We start from the raw sequence: 8,586 nt of genomic DNA, 5'->3' as shown, positions 1-8,586 counted from the left end.
GTCTCTTGTGTCCCCAACACACCCAATACAATGGTAAATTGTATAGGTGCACTAGTTCGGCGAAGAGATGGTGATACAAGTGGTATATGGATAGTAGATAAAGGTATTTGTAATCTGAAATAATAAAAACAGCAAGGTAGCAAGTGATAAAAGTGAGCGTAAATGGTATTGCAATGGTAGGAAATAGGGTCTAGGGTTCATACTTTCACTAGTGTAAGTCCTCTCAACAACACTAACATAATTGGATCATAAAACTATCTCTCAACATGCAACAAAGAGTCACTCCAAAGTCACTAATAGCGGAGAACGAACGAAGAGATTATGGTAGGGTACGAAACCACCTCAAAGTTATTCTTTCCAATCAATCCGTTGGGCTATTCCTATAAGTGTCACAAACAGCCCTAGAGTTCGTACTAGAATAACACCTTAAGACACAAATCAACCAAAACCCTAATGTCACCTAGATACTCCGATGTCACCTCAAGTATCCGTGGGTATGATTATATGATATGCATCACACAATCTCAGATTCATCTATTCAACCAACGCAAAGGACCTCAAAGAGTGCCCCAAAGTTTCTACCGGAGAATCACGACGAAAACGTGTGCCAACCCCTATGCATAGGTTCATGGGCGAAACCCGCAAGTTGATCACCAAAACATACATCAAGTGAAACACGTGATATCCCATTGTCACCACAGATATCCACGGCAAGACATACATCAAGTGTTCTCAAATCTTTAAAGACTCAATCCGATAAGATTACTTCAAATGGGAAACTCAATTCATTACAAGAGAGTAGAGGGGGGAAGAAACATCATAGGATCCAAATATAATAGCAAAGCACATAGCTACTGGTACATACCCTCAGCCCCGAGGGAGAACTACTCCCTCCTCGTCATGGAGAGCACCGAGATGATGAAGATGGCCACCGGAGAAGAATTCCCCTCTCCGGCAGGGTGCCGGAACGGGTCTAGATTGGTTTTCGGTGGCTACGGAGGCTTCTGGCGGCGGAACTCCCGATCTATTCTCTGTTTTGAAAGTTTTAGGTTACGTGGAGTTATATAGGCAGAAGAAGCACGTCAGGGGAGCCACGAGGGCCCCACGAGGCAGGGGGCACACCCCCTACCCTCGTGAGCTCCTCCTTCCTTCCCTAACGTGGGGTCCAAGTCCATCGGGTGGCTTTCGTTCCAAAAATAACTTCTCTAGTTGATTTCGTTCCGTTTCGACTCCGTCTGATATTCCTTTTCTTCAAAACACCGAAATAGGCATAAAACAGCAAATCTGGGTTGGGCCTCCGGTTAATAGGTTAGTCCCAAAAGTAATATAAAAGTGTTAGGCCTCGCCACATCAAATGTTGTCACTCCAAGGAGACGCTTGGGATAATAAGTTCCAGCTCTCTTGAAAACCTGCGCAGCAATGGGGATGGTTGAGTTCACAGGGTTGCTGATCAAACTCACAATTGCATTAGGACACTCTTGGCAACGCCTTCACAGATTGAGCAAACAATCCTAGCATTTTTGTTGAACAGATCATCCCTTGTCATTCCTGGTTTTATTGGGAGTCCACCAAGGATGATGACAGGATCCATTCCCATGCCACCTCAAGCTGTTGTTGGCCAAGGAAGCCCCACACCTAAAAGTTACATCTTTAATAGTTATTTATCACATCAGTATCTATGGTCAAATGCAACACATCTAGATAAAACAGTCACATTATACCATGCATTCTTATAAATCAAACTGAAAGGACAAGAATATGTGTATGTGCAAGTTCCTGACTGGAACTATAAGAGAAAGCAATACAAATGTAACACATTCAGACAACAGATCGGCTCGAAGAGAAAAGCAATGACATCATAGATTGTAGATATTAACAGGCGCATGTGAAGCAACTAGCTACAGTATTAGAGGTTACATAAGCGATTCGATAGACGATAATGGCTCAGGTTATTCATGATTTTAGATGGTTAAAAACAGAGCATAGGTAGATCTTGATAGCACGAGAAACATTAAGGCAACTCCAATAACAATGCATAAATTAACTTCAGTACACGATGATTTTGGATATAAGTACTCAACCACAAATTCTATGATGCTTGGCAAACTATGAAATCATGTGTAACAATAGTATACAACGATGTTTTTATAGTGACAGAAAATAGTGCCATCAACAAGATATCTGCAGAAGTGGAATTCACACTACATTGGTCATCTGCACTACCACTTTACAGAAAATAAAGGTTTGTCATATACGTACATCACCATGTAATCTCCATCTGTTTGTCTGAAAGAAATATGAAAATTAAACCCTCTCACCCAATCGTTGTACTACATAAATCATGCCCAATGCCATGCTTGCGCCTTTATTCCTGGAGTATTTGCAGCTGGTGAGTCTATTTTTTCCTTTCTTTTGATTTACAGCTATTGGCATGAATTGACACGTGCATTTGGTCCTAGCAGGCTAGCACTAACAATAATTTGAACCTGTCAATTGGATGATTAAATAAGCTTCCTCTGATTTCTATAGACGCAGTTGCAACAGTTAGCTGCAGCAACTGTATCTTTCTTTTGCAGGTGGGGCATGCGTTTGGACTGAGTTATACAATTATTATAAATCAGCTTAATTGTTTAAACAATTTGCTCATGTTCGTGGCCTAACAATACTTTTGTTAATAGTTGTCAACTAAAAGAGGATCTGCCTTTTCTGATGGTCGCCCATAAAAGAGGATCTAGACCCTCACGAGTTTTCATTGTACAAAATTATTCTTTGCTAACAATAATTTTGCTAAGTTGCTCTCTACATCTTGGTATTATTAGTCTAAATATTCTGATTTCAAAGGATGGTTCCTAACAATAGATCTTTTAATAAATTTTAAACAACAATATCTAGTTGATTTTGGTTCTGTCTAGGATGATGAAATTCAATTTTGTTCTACTACAGATTAGTTTAAAAAAAGAAAAGAAAAAATCCCAAAAAAATCGACAACCGGAAAACATTGAATACTGAAAGAAAAGGCAGAAGAAAAAAACGAAAGCACAGTTGTGGTTTCACCGTTTTTTACGCACAAATCGTGTCTTATTCATTTTTCGAGGTGGTAAGACTGTGCTTCTCGTAGAAGCTCATGGTTGTGTTTTTTTTCTCATCGAACATATATGTGTTTATCGTACAAGCACATATTTGCTCCTAGTGGAGGCACACTTGTGCTTTTCTTCCATGCACAGGTTGTGCTTCTGGCGGAGGCATGGGTTCTGCTTCTCGCGGAAGCAAATCTATGCTATCACGAGAAATACAGTTGTGATTCTTATGAAAGTACATATTTCTTTTTTCAAAGGCAAAGCTGTGCTTCAAAAAATAAATAGTTTCTTGTAGACCTAGGAAAAACCAGACAAAAATCAAAAACCCAAAAAGCCCCATCTAAAAGCCGGCGCCCGCTGCGCCCGTTTCTTCAATTCTAACAAACGGGCGCACATCCCCGCGTGGTGCTGGGCCGGCCCATCTTTTTTTTCCCGTTCAATCTGAAGCGAGCGAAAAAATGGTGTGCTTTCGGGGATTCGAACTGAGGATCTGTCGATCGAGTTAGCACGGAACTATGTTAATTGTTCCCTTGACCCTTGAGAGTTTTCAAGCTAATTAGTAAATATCCTAACTTGACCCTTTAACATAGTTTCCCTGATCCTCCTTTTCTATATCCTTAAGAACTTCCAACTTAAATTGCTTAGGCGACATATTGACCGACAACTTCTCAATTAGCTTCAGAAGGACATCATCGATTTCAGTAGTGAGCATAAAATACATGCAGTAGTGACAACGAATGACTTTGCAGAAAAAGAAATGAAATACACACTTACATGGTTATTAACACCAGCATTTTAGCATAGGTTAACTGCAGCAACAACGAAATATTTCCCATACTTCCTGTCAAAAGGGTCCCACATTGACTGAGTTCAAAGAGCTCAGAGCACCATTGGGGCTACAATTATCAAACTGTCGATACCATCTTTCAGGTCCGCTGGTCATTCCCTGAAGGAAAGGTAGGCCAGTACCACTACCACCAGTTTATGTCCTCACCTTTGTTACTTTGGGGCTTAAAGTATTTGCCGAGATCTTCCTGTGCAACTTTTAGACTTTCCAATGATAACCTGTAGTGATATATGACCAAAAGCACAATTAAATTATTATCCAAAGATAGCATAGATTGGTAGGATGCTTTAGACTTGAGTGTACACTCCCTGGCTTTAAGATTTTCATGAACATTTGGTGAGCATGCTTGTAACCCAAAAAGAGATAAAAGCGAAAGTATAAAGCACTTCTTGATATAGTCATTAATAGCAATAATCTGGCTAGCACTCAGTAAACTCATTTGGATTTGCTCTGGACAATATTTTGTTCTTACTCCCCTAACCAATATTCCAGCTAATGAAGGGAAAGAAAGGACACCAGTATTTAGATGTAAGTTTTCTATTAGGAACTCAAGTCATGGTACCTTAATTCCTTTGTAACCAAGTCTTTCGCCAAGCCCACTAGCTACAAGAATAAATGCAACATTGTGTGCTTAAACAAAATTGTCATCACCGAAGGACAATACTTCCCCCGAGAGAACCTGAAAATGTAGTTCATTTATTAACACCATGTACTACTTTCAGATAGGTAAGGCATATCAGTTCACAATAGTTCAAAGTGGGAAAAAAGAGCAAATGGGTGTTCTAAATTGAATATTTAGATCACATACAACACAAAAAGGCTCATTTCAAACAACCCAACAATTTCATGAAAAAATGGTGCATGACAAGACTAACCGAAGGCGTGAAACCATCGTATGGATTTTGTCTAGACTTGGAATCTGCCAAAAGCCTTTTGGTATGATGTCAGTCCAACAGGATAGCTTGAATTAAGTCGGCAAACCTGCGCAATGAAAACTTTAGTAGGAAAAGAACAATCTTTATTTTCGTACGCACTTATGCATATGAAATGTCATTGACTTCATAAAAACCTGTCACAATAAAGTAACTAATATATTTTTCGTAGTTTATTAGTATATATCCCTGGCAAGTATGAGATCCATCATTCATCCAACAGAATAATGAAACATTTCAAGGATAAAACCAAAGAAACACCTTGTCAAAGAAGCTTTTCTTTTTGTCGTCATCAACACCGGGTTCTGACCAGTATTCAAACAAGTGCCCCTGCCCTTATTTAGTAGCATCTTGGCAACTTCAACCTAGAATCACAACAGGAGGCAACAAACATTACTGAGAACTCAAACTCAAAATAATTCATTTCCTACATCAAATTAGACAAATAAGCTGGAATCACCGGACTGCCAACTATACAAACATTTTAGTAGGATTTTTCTTCCGAAATGACCTTGAGCCAGCCATGAAAAGGCAAGTTTGTCGGAAAATAGTAATATGAATATGCAATATGTATGGGCATTGTAAGAAGATGCCTAAGGCCTTGCAGGAGAGAGGCTCTGCTCCTGCTGTCGTCTCTTCTCTGTCGGCAGCCTGCAGCAGCATTCATCAGTACATGTAAGTAAGATATATGCAAATGCTCAATCTCATCTCATTATGTGTGAATATGCAGGTACCTTCTCCGGCATGTAATTGAAAATAGTCGTCTTCTGTCCTCCTTCCTATATGTTACACTGGGATACAATTTGCAAATGCAGGTATTGATTCATTAGAAATTGATTGTTTCAAAGCGTGTGGGTTGCCAGCATATGAAACAGTACACCTATATGAGTTAACTGAGCTTCAACACAGGCACATATGGCGTATATGCCCCAGTCCTTGGTGTAGTCGTTGGAGATGTAGATCTTGCTGAACCGCAGGTGTGGGTGCCTCTGCCGCGTGCTTTCGAAGAAACAATGGTGGATGGTCATCCTGATGCACCTCTGTGTAGCCAATATGTTTTGATAGATCACATGATTAGTGCACAATTTAAAATTGAGAGACACCTGAAGGTCGTAACTACAAAGTAGATGAACCAAGAGGCACCACTTACTCATGAAGAAATTTATTCAAGGATATAAACTTTGAACTTTCTAATGCATGCTGCAAAATTGATGAGAAAGCATATTTTCCTTGGTAGCAACATGTACTTGCCAGGGACTACAGTGGGGTAGCAGTGATAACCTGCAGCCAATTACACAGATACATGAGCCAGAACTTGAAATAGAAAGGATTGCCAAGTCGTTGGAGTAGATCACTATGTGTCTATAGTATTGCGGCAGATGTTATACTGATGAGACTACATCAAGCACTTGTTGTCATCTTCTTTTTAACCGGATCAAGCATGCATCACAGACGGCCAAGAAAAAGATAATGGTTAATTTTTGGCGCAGTTTGAAAAGTATTTTACTTGTACAGAAAAGTGATTTCCTGGTTGACGAGAGAATGCCTGGAGAAAGTACAGTGGCTCTATTTCTTGGTCACATATCCAATTTCTGGTTCATATTCATGGCCACATGGCAATTGAACCTCAAAAGCTCGGAAACGTGTGTAATTCAAGCAAGGAGTGTTCAGCTAAGTGGACAAAAGCGAGTCATGACTGCTAATACCAATTGAAACAACTTGATTAACCTAATACTAATTGTAATTTGACCCATGTTCAGTTCTCAGCAAAACTAACTCCGTTCCGCAGGCGCACGCTGCATACAGTCCGGCATGGACACCTTCAATTCTGAATTTTTCCTTTGCAAGGGAATGTGGAGCATGGTTTTGCTGCAGCTGGCCTCTTCCTTCATCCTCCGTTGGGTGGTGCCAAGGGTCAGATCAACAAATATGAGAGGTAAAATGTGTAATATTCACTACTATTCTTCATGCATGTGTTGCTTTTCTCATTTTGCAACCAGCAGATAATACCATGGCAGTTTGTTTAGCTCAATTACTAAGATGATATACATAATAGTTTGAGAAATCTCAGCACGATATAAAATTGAATTAGGGGCATCTCAAATGACAAGTTATCTTTCTCTCATGTCCCATTGCCATCTTAAAAGGAATCACCAAAGTAGTTATATACTTATATCATTCTTTTGGTTCTGTTGCAGGTTCTTGACAAATGTCAATTCTTCAGAGCTGTCCAGGAGAAAGAAAGGGATTGGGCTCACTTGGTAGGGAAAGATGGCCTGCACGCCCGCCATGGTGCTCCTCCGTCACACCCGCAACCTGCACAAACCAACCGCACAAATCAAATCGACAAATCCAGAACAAGAAGATGAGGTGAGGGGAGTGGAGGAGGATGGAGGGCGTAAGTACCTTTGGCGTCTACGTGCTGCAACCCGTCGCCGGCATCGAGGACCACCACATCAGTAAGCACCAAGAGAAGGCCGCCGCCGCCGTCGCCCCATCCCCATCCATCCATGGGTGGGTGTGGGGCTAGGGTTTCGCCCCCATCCATCCATGGGTCAGATCAGACCTCCATGGCCGACCACAAGGCCCAGGTGGACGAGGGCGCAGGTGAGGGAAGGAGAGAAGGGTTGGGGGGCGCCAGCTGCAGGGGAGGACGCTGGTGGCGGCGGCGGCGGCTGCAGACGAGGGAGAGGGAGAGGAATCGAGGGATGAGGGTCGGGGGCTTTGGGCCTGAGGCTGAGACCCTTCGCTCTTTTTTTTCCTTCGACTGTTTTCTTTTTTGTCCTTAGCTTGTCCGATGTGGATGCAGCCAGTGAGCGCTCATGATGCACACGTTAATGTTTTGGATGTATGGCTAGTCTATCCCTAATCTTTATCTTTATCTTTACCTAATAATAAAGAGAATTAGGTTTCTGGTCGTCCGTCATATAAATTGCCTCTGAATATGTCCCTATTTACCCACCATGCCATCGGTAAGTAAAGAAAACGATTCGTTTTAAAAAAAGTCGCCGTCAACTTTAGTTTTATAAGACAGTCAATACAACTATACAACACTCGCAGGTAGGCAGCGCGGTGGCTAAGGCCGAAGCCGCCCGCACGGGAGACCAGGGTTCGATCCCTGTTGTTATACCCTTTTTCTCCCCATTTCTGCAATATATATAGCAGGCCGTAATGGGCCGGCCCGTAATGACGCCCCTTTTTTTCTTTTGCTTTTTTCCTTTCTCATTTCTTTTTCTGTTTTTTGTTCTTCAAATCATTCCGGGATTTCCAAAAAAAAAAACAAATTTCAAAAAAGTTGCGCGTACTGAGAAAATATACAGATACATCATAAAATGTTTGTGAATTCAAAAAACATTTGAGAAATCATAAAAAGTTCATGAAGTAAAAACAAAACTGTTCGCATATTTAAAAAACTCATGATTTAAAAAACAATAAAATAAAAATTCATGATTTATAAAATATGATCGTGTATTCGAAATATATTTGGGAATTTGAAAAGAATGACATGAAATTTTGGAAAATGTTCACAAAAATTAAAACTGATTCTTGAGTAACGCACAAAAACAAACCATCGCTTAGGCGGATGGTTTATTAGGGGATCTGTAGAAGTTTCATTAGGGGATCATAAAATGTTCATAATTAAAAAAATTGTTTGCATATTAAAAAAAATCAAGATTTAAAAGGCAATGAAATAAAAATTCATGATTTATAAAATATGATCGTGTATTCG

General features: G+C 40.5%; 1 long non-coding RNA gene across 7 annotated transcripts; it reads right to left on the bottom strand.

Moving 5' to 3' along the window:
* Window positions 1–1,223: 1,223 nt before the first annotated feature.
* LOC123152003 (uncharacterized) lies at window positions 1,224–7,624 on the bottom strand. Of its 7 annotated transcripts, none has more exons than XR_006475977.1 (10): window positions 7,263–7,624; window positions 7,115–7,172; window positions 6,007–6,137; window positions 5,591–5,896; window positions 5,118–5,507; window positions 4,800–4,905; window positions 4,487–4,603; window positions 3,852–4,142; window positions 2,260–2,469; window positions 1,224–1,635 (listed from the first exon to the last, which is right to left on the bottom strand). It is a non-coding gene; the product is annotated as an uncharacterized lncRNA (long non-coding RNA). The 7 variants fall into 7 exon arrangements; XR_006475975.1 differs by having other exon boundaries at window positions 2,260–2,371; window positions 7,263–7,622; XR_006475980.1 differs by lacking the exon at window positions 2,260–2,469 and having other exon boundaries at window positions 3,852–3,918; window positions 4,072–4,142; window positions 7,263–7,622.
* Between the last annotated feature and the right edge of the window lie 962 nt (window positions 7,625–8,586).

Source organism: Triticum aestivum, chromosome 7A, assembly GCF_018294505.1.
Source record: "Triticum aestivum cultivar Chinese Spring chromosome 7A, IWGSC CS RefSeq v2.1, whole genome shotgun sequence".
Lineage (NCBI taxonomy): Eukaryota > Viridiplantae > Streptophyta > Magnoliopsida > Poales > Poaceae > Triticum > Triticum aestivum.
This window is presented reverse-complemented; position numbering and strand designations above follow the sequence as displayed.